This window comes from Ambystoma mexicanum, chromosome 4q (genome assembly GCF_040938575.1).
Source record: "Ambystoma mexicanum isolate Mex_15411 chromosome 4q, UKY_AmexF1_1, whole genome shotgun sequence".
Classification (NCBI taxonomy): Eukaryota; Metazoa; Chordata; class Amphibia; order Caudata; family Ambystomatidae; genus Ambystoma; species Ambystoma mexicanum.
The window spans coordinates 680,606,111-680,620,266 of NC_090928.1; the positions used below are offsets into that span (position 1 = coordinate 680,606,111).

General features: G+C 54.0%; 1 long non-coding RNA gene across 1 annotated transcript; it reads left to right on the forward strand.

Annotated features, from left to right (window-relative positions):
* Positions 1-812: 812 nt before the first annotated feature.
* LOC138467934 (uncharacterized) lies at positions 813-2,472 on the forward strand. The gene is made up of 2 exons (XR_011268169.1): positions 813-2,075; positions 2,163-2,472. It is a non-coding gene; the product is annotated as an uncharacterized lncRNA (long non-coding RNA).
* Positions 2,473-14,156: the final 11,684 nt, after the last annotated feature.

Sequence of the window (14,156 nt, forward strand, 5' to 3'; positions counted from 1 at the left end):
TGCTACAGGTGAGTTAACACTGTTGGTACGTATGTTACTTTTGTGTTCATTCCAGCGCTCCTTGGCTTTCCTTTGTGTCTGTCCAACATAGTAAATGCCGCATGGGCAGCTTAAACCATAAATGATTGATTTCATGTCACAAGTGGCAAAATCCTTTAGTGGGATTTTTTGGCCATTTGATGGGTGTCTTACATAGCTTCCCTTCATTATGTTGTTACAATTGCCACAACTGAGACAGGCAAACGTACCTATTTTCCTCTTGGTGAGGGTTCTTTGATTGTCCACTCTCGGTCTTTCTGCTTTAACTAGGCTATCCCTGAAGTTCCGACCCCTCTTGTAGGCGATTATGGGTGGTTCAGGAAATAGTCTCTTTAGTTGTGGATCCAATTTGATTATACCCCAAGAAAAAACACTCACATTGGAGAGGAAAGACCTCCGTATATCAAGAAATAGATCTAAGGAGATCCCATTTCTCTACGCTTTAAGATATTCAGCACAGAGTCATCACATAACAAGGATGATCAAGAAGAACTGGGGTATAATCAAATTGGATCCACAACTAAAGAGACTATTTCCTGAACCACCCATAATCGCCTACAAGAGGGGTCGGAACTTCAGGGATAGCCTAGTTAAAGCAGAAAGACCGAGAGTGGACAATCAAAGAACCCTCACCAAGAGGAAAATAGGTACGTTTGCCTGTCTCAGTTGTGGCAATTGTAACAACATAATGAAGGGAAGCTATGTAAGACACCCATCAAATGGCCAAAAAATCCCACTAAAGGATTTTGCCACTTGTGACATGAAATCAATCATTTATGGTTTAAGCTGCCCATGCGGCATTTACTATGTTGGACAGACACAAAGGAAAGCCAAGGAGCGCTGGAATGAACACAAAAGTAACATACGTACCAACAGTGTTAACTCACCTGTAGCAAGACATTTTTCCATAAAGAAACATAATATTTCTCAACTAAAGGTTGTGATTTTGGAAATTGTGAACAGAGCCCCAAGAGGTGGCAATCATGCCAGACGTATGAACCAGAGGGAAATCTTCTGGATAGAGAGACTAAACAGCCTAGCTCCCAATGGGATGAACGAAGATTACAGTTTAGCCTCATTTTTGTAACTAAATACTGTTTCCCCTGACCCAATCAGAAACCCAGTGTGGATACAATATCAATTGCTGTTAAATACATTTTTGAATTTGTTCAGTTCACTTAGGATGATTTTTTACTGACATAGGATGTATTAAGTTACAGACCATAGAATGTGAGCATGCTTCTCTTGAAATAGTAAACACACGGATGTCCAATATTCGATTAACTTTTGTCCGTGGTAAACAATAGATTTCCCAGAAGTTACATGAGACACTCCTCACATTTATCTTTCGACTCTTTTCACCTTTATTTCATTTGACTCAAACTCCCTGCACCAGTATAGATATACACCTATATACTATTGGTTAATTACACATTGTTTTCTAAAATATGTCCGTATGACGTCTGTTTTCCCGTCACACGCTGACGTTCTAAACATAGTGACGTCGTCACGCTTCGACGTGATGACGTCATAATGTAAATAGTGGCCATCTTTAGCGAAAACCGTGTAGAACGGTTCGAGCTACAGCACCGGCCATCTTCTCAGGAAGGAGGTAAGAGAATCCTTTGTAAACAGCTCCCCAATTGCATATCATGAGCCTAGAGGCCTTCACAGAATACTCTCCACAGAATGATCCCACCCCATTGTTTTCGTGTATCTAATATAGTATATATACGTGTTTTTACAGACACGAGTGGAGGAATCGCCCATTACTGCACTACCTCCGTACCTGAGGACTCTCTACATACCACAGCGACCCATTCCATGGATGTAGTAGCTTTTTACAGAAATACCGAAAGGTAATATTTTTTCTTAGATATTACATGACTAGATTTTCCTTCATGAATTAAGATCCCGTTTTTAATTGAGCTTTCCCTATTGTCTTTTTATCACATCTACAGGTTGAATAACCATTATTGGGCTGATATTGCTATTGATAATAAATCCAGTTAGGATATTCCACATTGAACATCCAGGTGATTATTATTAAAAATTTCTCCCAAGAGTTAAATGACAGTTATCAGTGAGAATCTAAAATTTGATCATTGTATCATACATTATAGACGAAACAAAGATTAACGGCAATGAAGAGGGCTATCAATTCCTGAAGAAGGGGACACCCCGAAACGCGTCGAGAAAATATTCATCATTACTTTCTGTGGATATACCATGTGAAAAGCCTATTGTATAGAAAGTGTGATGAGTACCTTGTATGCCCTTGTATTATAATATTGAATGTAACCTCAAAATGAACACATTTATGTTATTATGTTTACAAAGACTGGATGATGAATGAATTGAAATTCATATCTATAACAATTAATTTAAAATTCAATTAAAACCGATGGTCCCCATCATTCTGTTTTATTATAATAGTGTCATGAATTAGCTTCTCTCATTAATTTCTTCTTTTTTCTGAAAGAAACTGAATATTACCATTGTATAGAAATATTGACTGTTTCTACAGTATAAAGGGTGTGCAGGGGACGGGAGAGTTCCACAATCTTGTGGACAATCTGTTGGATTTACATAGGTTAAAACAACCCAGTGTCAAGGTTGTTATTCTCCCCGGCACCCCGTAAATTTTCAACAAATCCTGTAAAAAAACCTTAAACCTAGGTGTGCGCTAGGCAACACAAATATTGGATTCTTGCCTTAGCAACATCCTCAGCCTGAAAAAACGATTTATCCACCACAGTTATGCTGGCCCCAGTGTCCCTAATGGCAGGAGTCTCCTGACCATTCACCTGGACACTGTCCTTATAATACTCTTTAGTATTATCGGGGATAGAATTATAGACATCTAAATTCTGTTGTTCCCACAACCCCAGAGATACTAAAGAAACGCTGGCTGAGACTCCAATGGGTTCGTCAGCTAGCAGTAGAAAGTTTCCACTTGCCATTTGGACTTCCTCCTCTGGAGCGAAGGCTAAGGAGACAAGCTGGACCCCTGAAGGTTTACCCTTACATCTGGGATCTCCTTTCACGTGGTCAGTCGAGCCACAAACAAAGCATTTACCGAATGATTTCTGGAATGGTGGCTTGTTCTGACCTCCTTCCGGTTTGGCACCAGAAGACACACTATTCTGCTGTGGTTTTCCCGGTGGCTTACCCTTCTGGTTTTGTTTGGGGCCCTCTTTGGAATGTGAGTTATTCAAATTCTCTTTTGAGTCTTTTTTAGGCTGTTTTCCCTCATCCTTTTTCTGAGTTGCCCCAGAATCCTTATGAGTAGCCCTGTTGGCAACCCACAAGTCAGCAGCCTTAGCTAGTGCCCTGGAATCCAATTCCTTCGAATCAGCCAAGTGCTGTCTGAGCTCAGGAGAACAGGCATCATAAATAGACTCCAACATAAAAAGATTTCTCATACCCTCATAAGTGTTCACTTTGTAACCCTTAATCCAGCCCTCTAAGTTTTTCAATCCTTCACTCACCCAGGTAGCCCAAGGGGTACCATCATGCTTTTTGAGGGTTCTAAACCTCTTAAGATACTGGGAAGGGGTCTTCCCGAATCTAGCTATCAAAGCTAGTTTCACACTTTCGTAATCCATCTTATCCGCCTCCCCCAACTCCATTACCACATCAGTCGCAACAGGAGGGAGCCTAGAGAACAACCAGGGAAGCAACGCATTCCCGGTGATGTCCTGGAGCCCATGACAGTAGTCAGTCCCCGGGTATGGAGTCTATGGTGGGGGACCCGCTAGGGCGCCCCCGTGTTACGACACGTAGGGTGCGGTGTAACACACATAGAAAAACATATGAGACCCTATGGAGTAAAAGACCCCATAGCCCATCGAACACATTGACATTTCAAAGGAATTACACACATACATGTCCAAGAGTGGGAGAAAAGAGTCTCACCCTTGGCAGGATGGAAAAAAACAAACTCCAGAAATCCAGCAAAGCTGCTGGGGGACTCACTAGGTTAGGAAATTCAGCCTTAACAGAGAATTCTCCCTAACACTGGGGGGTGGGGGTGGTGGGAGACATGGGTGGGGGCCTGGTGGAGGGTGACCCGCACTGCTGGGGGGTTGGGGGGGTGGGAGACATGAGTTGGACATGGGTGGGGGCCTGCTGGCAGGTGCCGACAGTGCTGGGGGGTGGGGGTGGTGGGGAACATGAGTTGGACATGGGTGGGGGGCCTGCTGGCAGGTGCCCCACAGTGCTGGGGGGTGGGGGGGTGGGGGACATGAGTTGGACATGGGTGGTGGCCTGCTGGCAGGTGCCCCACAGTGCTGGGGGGTGGGGGTGGTGGGAGACATGGGTGGGGGCCTGGTGGAGGGCGACCCTGCACTGCTGGGGGGTGGGGGTGGTGGGAGACATGGGTGGGGGCCCGGTGGAGGGTGCCCCTGCACTGCTGGGGGGTGGGGGTGGTGGGAGACATGGGTGGGGGCCTGGTGGAGGGTGACCCTGCACTGCTGGGGGGTGGGGGTGGTGGGAGACATGGGTGGGGGCCTGGTGGAGGGTGACCCGCACTGCTGGGGGGTGGGGGTGGTGGGAGACATGAGTTGGACATGGGTGGGGGCCTGCTGGCAGGTTCCCCACAGTGCTGGGGGGTGGGGGTGGAGGGGAACATGAGTTGGACATGGGTGGGGGCCTGCTGGCAGGTGCCCCACAGTGCTGAGGGGTGGGGGGGTGGGGAACATGAGTTGGACATGGGTGGGGGCCTGCTGGCAGGTGCCCCACAGTGCTGGGGGTGGGGGTGGTGGGAGACATGAGTTGGACATGGGTGGGGGCCTGCTGGCAGGTGCCCCACAGTGCTGGGGGTGGGGTGGTGGGGAACATGAGTTGGACATGGGTGGGGGCCTGCTGGCAGGTGCCCCACAGTGCTGGGGGGTGGGGGTGATGGGGAACATGAGTTGGACATGGGTGGGGGCCTGCTGGCAGGTGCCCCACAGTGCTGGGGGGTGAGGGGGGTGGGGAACATGAGTTGGACATGGGTGGGGGCCTGCTGGCAGGTGCCCCACGGTGCTGGGGGGTGGGGGTGGTGGGGAACAAGAGTTGGACATGGGTGGGGGCCTGGTGGCAGGTGCCCCACAGTGCTGGGGGGTGGAGGTGGTGGGGAACATGAGTTGAACATGGGTGGGGGCCTGCTGGCAGGTGCCCCACAGTGCTGGGGGGTGGGGGGGTGGGGAACATGAGTTGGACATGGGTGGGGGCCTGCTGGCAGGTGCCCCACAGTGCTGGGGGGTGGGGGGTGGGGAACATGAGTTGGACATGGGTGGGGCCCTGCTGACAGGTCCCCCACAGTGCTGGGGGGTGGGGGTGGTGGGAGACATGGGTGGGGGCCTGGTGGAGGGTGACCCGCACTGCTGGGGGGTGGGGGTGGTGGGAGACATGGGTGGGGGCCTGGTGGAGGGTGCCCCTGCACTGCTGGGGGGTGGGGGTGGTGGGAGACATGGGTGGGGGCCTGGTGGAGGGTGACCCTGCACTGCTGGGGGGTGGGGGTGATGGGAGACATGGGTGGGGGCCTGGTGGAGGGTGACCCTGCACTTCTGGGGGGTGGTGGGAGACATGGGTGGTAGCCTGGTGGAGGGTGCCCCTGCACTGCTGGGGGGTGGGGGTGGTGGGAGACATGGGTGGGGGCCTGGTGGAGGGTGCCCCACAGTGTTGGGGGGTGGGGGGTGGGAGACATGGGTGGGGGCCTGGTGGAGGGTGACCCTGCACTGCTGGGGGGTGGGGTGGTGGGAGACATGGGTGAGGGCCTGGTGGAGGGTGCCCCTGCACTGCTGGGGGGTGGGGGTGGTGGGAGACATGGGTGGGGGCCTGCTGGCAGGTGCCCCACAGTGCTGGGGGGTGGGGAACATGAGTTGGAAATGGGTGGGGGCCTGCTGGCAGGTGCCCCACAGTGCTGGGGGGTGGGGGTGGTGGGAGACATGAGCTGGACATGGGTGGGGGCCTGCTGGCAGGTGCCCCACAGTGCTGGGGGGTGGGGGTGGTGGGGAACATGAGTTGGACATGGGTGGGGGCCTGCTGGCAGGTGCCCCACAGTGCTGGGGGGTGGGGGGTGGGGAACATGAGTTGGACAAGGGTGGGGGCCTGCTGGCAGGTGCCCCACAGTGCTGGGGGGTGGGGGTGGTGGGAGACATGGGTGGGGGCCTGGTGGAGGGTGACCCTGCACTGCTGGGGGGTGGGTGTGGTGGGAAACATGGGTGGGAGCCTGCTGGAGGGTGCCCCTGCACTGCTCGGGGGTGGGGGAGGTGGGAGACATGGGTGGGGGCCTGGTGGAGGGTGACCCTGCACTGCTGGGGGGTGGGGGTGGTGGGAGACATGGGTGGGGGCCTGCTTGCAGGTGCCCCACAGTGCTGGGGGGTGGGGGGGGGTGGGAGACATGGGTGGGGGGCTGGTGGAGGGTGACCCTGCACTGCTGGGGGGTGGGGGGGTGGGGAACATGAGTTGGACATGGGTGTGGGCCTGCTGGCAGGTGCCCCACAGTGCTGGGGGGTGGTGGGGAACATGAGTTGGACATGGGTGGGGGCCTGCTGGCAGGTGCCCCACAGTGCTGAGGGGTGGGGTGGTGGGAGACATGGGTGGGGGCCTGGTGGAGGGTGACCCTGAACTTCTGGGGGGTGGGGGTGGTGGGAGACATGGGTGGGGGCCTGCTGGCAGGTGCCCCACAGTGCTGGGGGGTGGGGGGGTGGGAGACATGGGTGGGGGCCTGGTGGAGGGTGAGCCTGCACTGCTGGGGGGTGGGGGTGGTGGGAGACATGGGTGGGGGCCTGCTGGCAGGTGCCCCACAGTGCTGGGGGGTGGGGGGGTGGGAGACATGGGTGGGGGCCTGGTGGAGGGTGACCCTGCACTGCTGGGGGGTGGGAGGGGTGGGGAACATGAGTTGGGCATGGGTGGGGGCCTGCTGGCAGGTGCCCCAAAGTGCTGGGGGGTGGGGGTGGTGGGGAACATGAGTTGGACATGGGAGGGGGCCTGCTGGCAGGTGCCCCACAGTGCTGGGGGGTGGGGGGGTGGGAGACATGGGTGGGGGCCAGGTGGAGGGTGACCCTGCACTGCTGGGGGGTGGGGTTGGTGGGAGACATGGGTGGGGGCCTGGTGGAGGGTGCCCCACAATGCTGGGGGGTGGGGGTGGTGGGAGACATGGGTGGGGGCCTGGTGGAGGGTGCCCCTGCACTGCTGGAGGGTGGGGGGGTGGGGAACATGAGTTGGACATGGGTGGGGGCCTGCTGGCGGGTGCCCCTGGTGGCTGGGGGGTGGGGGTGCTGGGAGACAGGAGTGGGGGCCTGGTGGAGGCTGCCCCTGCACTGCTGGGGGGTGGGGGTAATAGGGGACATGGGTGGGGGCCTGGTGGAGGCTGCCCCTGCACTGCTGGGGGGTGGGGGTGGTGGGAGACATGAGTGGGGGCCTGGTGGAGGCTGCCCTTGCACTGCTGGGGGGTGGGGGTGGTGGGGGACATGGGTGGGGGCCTGCTGGCAGGTGCCCCACAGTGCTGGGGGGTGGGGGGTGGGAGACATGGGTGGGGGCCTGCTGGCAGGTGCTCCACAGTGCTGGGGGGTGGGGGGGTGGGAGACATGGGTGGGGGCCTGGTGGAGGGTGACCCTGCAGTGCTGGGGGGTGGGGGTGGTGGGAGACATGAGTGGGGGCCTGGTGGAGGCTGCCCTTGCACTGCTGGGGGGTGGGGGTGGTGGGGGACATGGGTGGGGGCCTGCTGGCAGGTGCCCCACAGTGCTGGGGGGTGGGAGACATGAGTGGGGGCCTGGTGGAGGGTGACCCTGCACTGCTGGGGGGTGGGGGTGGTGGGAGACATGGGTGGGGGCCTGGTGGAGGGTGCACGTGGTGGCTGGGGGTGCAGGGGGACATGCGTTGGTGGGCAGTAGTGCAAGTTGACATGTGGGTTGGCTGGGGGGCATGGCCATGGTGGATGGGGTGCCTGCAGGACATGTGCAGGGTAGGCCCCTGTGGTGTGAGCCACCTGCAGGGGCCGTGGAGGGTGTAGAGGGAACACCTGGGAGGACCCACATGTGCAATTCACGTGTAGTGATCCCCGCGCACCCCTGTAATACACGTACCCTGATGAGATCACGTGTGGAACTTCCCGCGCACCCCTGTAATACACGTTCCCCTGATGGAATCTCGTGTGGAACTTCCCGCGCACCCCTGGAATACACGTACCCTGCTGATGTTGCGTGTGATACTTCCCGCGCACCCCGAAATACACGTACCCTGATGAGATCGCGTATGGAACTTCCCGCGCACCCCTGTAATACACGTACCCTGATGGAATCGCATGTGGAACTTCCTGCGCACCCCTGGAATACACGTACCCTGCTGATGTTGCGTGTGATACTTCCCCCGCACCCTGAAATACACGTACCCTAATGAGATCGCGTGTGGAACTTCCCGCGCAACCCCTGGAATACACGTACCCTGCTGATGTTGCGTGTGTAATTTCCCGCGCACCCCCGAAATACACGTACCCCGCTCAATCGCGTGTGTAACTTCCCGCGCACCCCCGAAATACACATACCCCGCTCAATCGCGTGTGTAACTTCCCGCACACCCCCGAAATACACGTGCCCCGCTCGCACAGGCCCAATTGCTGTATGTTGCCACTTTTGTAATGCGCAGGGACGCTACCGCCTGCCTTCGTGTGGCAGACGTGTTTCGGCTTGTGAGTGTCTTTGGCTGTGCGTGGCTTTGCCCTATTCGATTCCATGAATACGTGTGGTTCGAGTGCGTGTGGGCGTTCCGTCTGCTTCCCTGCAGTACATCCCCAGTTACGCCCTTATTTTCGCGCGTTGTTCCCCATTCCGCGCGTTATGCCCCGTGTTCCGCCCACTTTCTGGTGTATGCGCCGAGGTTGTGCGCTTTCACTGTGCGCGTCGCGCACGCCTTTCGGGTTGTTGCAGTGACTTGTGCGCCATGCACGGGTTTGGCGCACATCCCGAGGTAAACACGCGCAGGGACTTCCATGAATCGCACGCGTGCGCCTGTTTTTTTGCACTTGCGCCTGCTTGCGCCTGCTTGCGCCAAGATTTTCGGCGCACGTTTGTTCCATGAATCGGCCCCTTAGTTTCTTTGATTCCAATGGTATGATCTGCATCTGTTTTTGTGTACATCTCATAGCACCTGTTTCAGACCAATCCTGCAACCATCATTTTTTTTCCGCTTGGTTTGTTTGAAGCATTTCCATGTTTATGTCAAGTTTTCCATTACTTTCTCGCAACGTTCTGACCACTGTGAACTTATATTAAATTTTTCCCCTCCGCCTGGGTGATGAAGTATCTTAAATTGGGGCAGGACAGGATCCATGGTCATTTTCCGATAGACGGACAGCATATTCCTGCATACGCTAGCGTGGATAGATAGCAGATTTAGTTTGTATCTTATGCATACGGTTGGGATTCCCTTAGGGAGCCACAGCACCTGGGACCAAAATTCCAATGTATTCCAAAGCGTATTTAGGCATCCCAAGGCGCAATCTGTGCCATGAATTAGGGCCGGGAGTGCTTTTTGCTTGTAAAACTTTATTGCTGGGAGCAATGAGAACTTTCCAAATTTCTTCTGTAGACCAGCTGCCTGTATTGCTAATTGATGGCATTTAGCTTTAGACTTTTCAACCCACGTTGTATCGTTTACACTGGAATTAATTGTCATGCCCAGGTATCTAGTGTTTAGCACACTCTTAACAGACACCTTAACTAGATACCATTTGAATTTTTTTGCCTGAGGTTTATTTTTACTTTGATCTTGGAGAATCATGATTTCCGACTCGCTGGTATTAATACATAACCCGTTAGCAATTACATACTGTTCGATTGCATGTAACTTGCATTGCAACCCTATTGGGGTGGAGTCCAACAAGACTAAGTCAGCGGGTACAAAATACAGCTAATTTCTTTGCCTCCTATTTTTGGATGGAATGAGGGGGTGTTCTCAATAACGTCTCGTACATCGGAGATAAATAGGTTAAATACAATGGCTGCCAACGGACAGCATTGTTTTACCCCACAAAACGTTTTAATTGAACTTGACAGGGTGCCACGCCGATCTAATCGAATTTTTATATCGGTGTTCTTATGTAATTCTTTGATTGCCAACAACAGGCTAATTGGACTATTCTACTTTTTCATCTTCTCCCATAAGATCTCGCGATTAATGTTATCAAATGCGTCCACGAGATCGATGAATGCGAGGTAAACACGTTTCCCAGCTCTTATAGCTTCCATCTTCATGATGTTATGTATTAAAAGATTTAACCCGCATCCAACACCTTTCACAAACCCGGTTTGTCTTGGGTCAAATCGCTGCGCTGACTTAATCCAGTGGGTACGTTTCTGTGGCAAAAGACAAGTGAATCTGCCACAGGTATTTGCAGGACAGGGTGCACAGCATATACTTAAAAAGTAAACTGATGTGTGTGCAGAATGTAATATCCCAATACAGCATTTGTTGATCGGATGTAAAGAAATGTGTATTTTATATTTGACCAAGTTGTCTAGGTTTGTGCACTACAGACTCCATCTGTAGTAACGAATTCTGGCACAATTGCCTTAAAGGGAAAGTGCGCTCAAAAATGTTATTGTCACTAGCGATCGGACATGTGTTTTTAAGCATAGTGTGATCGATCGTAAACAAATTTCCTATGCATCTTACGTTAGTTTTCCTCACTTTTAAACATGCGAAAACAACGGGTTGGGCATGGCCATCTTGTGCTAATCTTATCCGTTGCTCCATCGCCCTAAATTCAAGTGCCTTTGCGGAACTAATTCATATCACCCGCCTCTGAAGCTGGCATCACTATTACAAACAATATGCTCCACGTATTTTCATGACGTTAGTGGGCAACGTAGCCAAATGCACCCAGTCATTACCCACGCCATAATGTCAGTTAACGCAGAACCCGGAAGATCAACACACACATCCTCTCACAGCGCGTCCCAAATCGGATTTTCCACCAATATTTTTAAAGAAAACATAATTAATCTGCAATTTAGCAAGTATTTTTATTTAACAAAGAACGCTCCAAAAACCACATTATCATGATCCGCTGATTGCGATCAACGACCAATTGTTGTGTGTCCTTTGGTTGGATAAGCAAAACTTTATAATGACGCACATGGTGTTCCTTTCGGGCGAAGATGCAGATTCGACGAACCTTCAATCGCAAGGCTTTGGCGTCAACTTCTTGCTACACCGTAAACAATGACAGGTTGCTCCTTGTCACTGGTACCGCGAAAGGGCATATCGGTCCCGGTCTATCGTCCCACAAGAGGGTGATGCAAATAAATCCGTTTAGGCGTATCTGCCATTGTTGGCTGAAGAAGCCATCCCATGGTAGCTGAAAACTATGGCATTCACAGAACGGTAGAATATATCTATGTAGATAACAGAATAAAAATATATTTTAGTAACCGTTCTTTATTCAAATGTATCCATTTACCCTATAATTCTTCATCGGATGAAACCTAATAACGAACACAAACCACACATAATGAACACACACATACTACATGGGTGAATATTTTAGACTACAATGCCCATGAAAGGTTAAAGCTGTGAAGTAGGTTTAGCTCCCAATGGCATGGAGAAACTGACACAGAAACGGAACAACTGACAGATGGCATTATAACGGAACTGGGAATATTATCTATAGAAAAGCAAACTAAGTGCACTCAGAAAATGTTTTGCCCCCGGCACATCCAATAATGCAACCTTGATAGCACATCCTGATATTCCATGGGACAAAGTGGCTTGGATATCGTTAGCCTGCATACTGTGGATGCGTGTTGTCGATGAATAATCTTCACAATATGCACCAACTAACAACCCATAACAATGTCAGTAAGCAATACCGGCCAAAAAAAATCAAACCTTTAAGCACTCCTCTTTAAACTATACACAAATAACAATTATTAGTAGACTTATAAACAAACCGCGATTAACACACTAGGAGGGTAATTCATAGAATTTCGCAGAAAAGTGTCGCAAGCGGCTGGCGCAGAGTGTCCGCGTGCGATTGACTGCGCCAGGCACGTGCGCTAAAACCGATTTCCGCGCACAGCGTATTCATGGATTTCAGGCTTCCAAACCAGCCGTGGCGCAGAGAATCGCAGCGACCCTGCAGCAGCGCCAGTAACGCCCCCAAGAACGCCCTCACGCAAGGAAAAGCCATCAAAATCGCTAAATCATCGCAAAGGGCTGCGCGAACCCTGGACCAGTTCACCGGGCTGCCAAACAGCAAACGCCAAGCGGGGAACGTGTATTTCAGGGGTGCGCGGGAAGTTGCATACGCGATTGCAGCAGGGTACGTGTATTTCAGGGGTGCGCGGCAAGTTCCACACGCGATTTCAGCAAGGTATGTGTATTTCAGGGGTGCACGGCAAGTTCCACACTCGATTTCAGCAACGTATGTGTATTTCAGGGGTGCGCGGCAAGTTCCACACGCGATTTCAGCAAGGTATGTGTATTTCAGGGGTGCGCGGGAAGTTCCACACGCGATAGTCCCAGTGCGAGCAGGGTACGTGTATTTCAGGGGTGAGCGGGAAGTTGCACACGCGATTGTCCCAGTGCGAGCAGGGTACGTGTATTTCAGGGGTGCGCGGGAAGTTCCACACGCGATTGTCCCGGTGCGAGCAGGGTACGTGTATTTCAGGGGTGCGCGGGAAGTTGCACACGCGATTGTCCCAGTGCGAGCAGGGTACGTGTATTTCAGGGGTGCGCGGGAAGTTCCACACGCGATTGTCCCAGTGCGAGCAGGGTACGTGTATTTCAGGGGTGCGCGAGAAGTTACACACGCGATTGGGCCAGTGCGAGCAGGGTACATGTATTTCAGGGGTGCGCGGGAAGTTGCACACGCGATACCAACAGGGAATGTGTATTTCAGGGGTTCTGGGGAGTACTACACGTGAATTGGCCGTGTGGGTCCTACCAGGTGTACGCTCCACAACCTCCACGGCCCCTGCAGGCAGCCCACACCACGGGGGACTACCCTGCACCCCTGCCCATGTCCCGCAGGCAGCCCATTCACCATGGGCATGCCCCCCAGCCAACCCACATGTCACCTTGCACTACTGATCAACAATGCATGTCTCCCACCACCCCCACCCCCCAGCATCCAGGGTCACCCTCCACCAGGCCCCTACTCATGTCTCCCACCACCCCCACCCCCCAGCATCCAGGGTCACCCTCCACCAGGCCCCCACTCATGTCCCCCTGCACCCCCACCCCCCAGCATCCAGGGTCACCCTACACCAGGCCCCCACTCATGTCTCCCACCACCCCCACCCCCCTGCCACCATGGGCATCCTACACCAGGCCCCCACTCATGTCTCCCACCATCCCCACCCCCCTGCCACCATGGGCATCCTCCACCAGGCCCCCACTCATGTCTCCCACCACCCCCACCCCCCAGCATCCAGGGTCACCCTCCACCAGGCCCCCACTCATGTCTCCCACCACCCCCACCCCCCAGCATCCAGGGTCACCCTCCACCAGGCCCCCACTCATGTCCCCCTGCACCCCCACGCCCCAGCATCCAGGGTCACCCTACACCAGGCCCCCACTCATGTCTCCCACCACCCCCACCCCCCTGCCACCATGGGCATCCTCCACCAGGCCCCCACTCATGTCACCCACCACCCCCACCCCCCTGCCACCATGGGCATCCTCCACCAGGCCCCCACTCATGTCTCCCACCACCCCCACCCCCCAGCATCCAGGGTCATCCTCCACCAGGCCACCACTCATGTCCCCCTGCAACCCCACCCCCCAGCATCCAGGGTCACCCTACACCAGGCCCCCACTCATGTCTCCCACCACCCCCACCCCCCGGCAGTGCAGGGGCAGCCTCCACCAGGCCCCCACTCATGTCCCCCTGCACCCCCACCCCCCAGCAGTGCAGGGGCAGCCTCCACCAGGCCCCCACTCATGTCTCCCACCACCCCACCCCCAGGCAGTGCAGGGGCAGCCTCCACCAGGCCCCCACTCATGTCCCCCTGCACCCCCACCCCCCAGCAGTGCAGGGGCAGCCTCCACCAGGCCCCCACTCATGTCTCCCACCACCGTCACCCCCCAGCATCCAGGGTCACCCTCCACCAGGCCCCCACTCA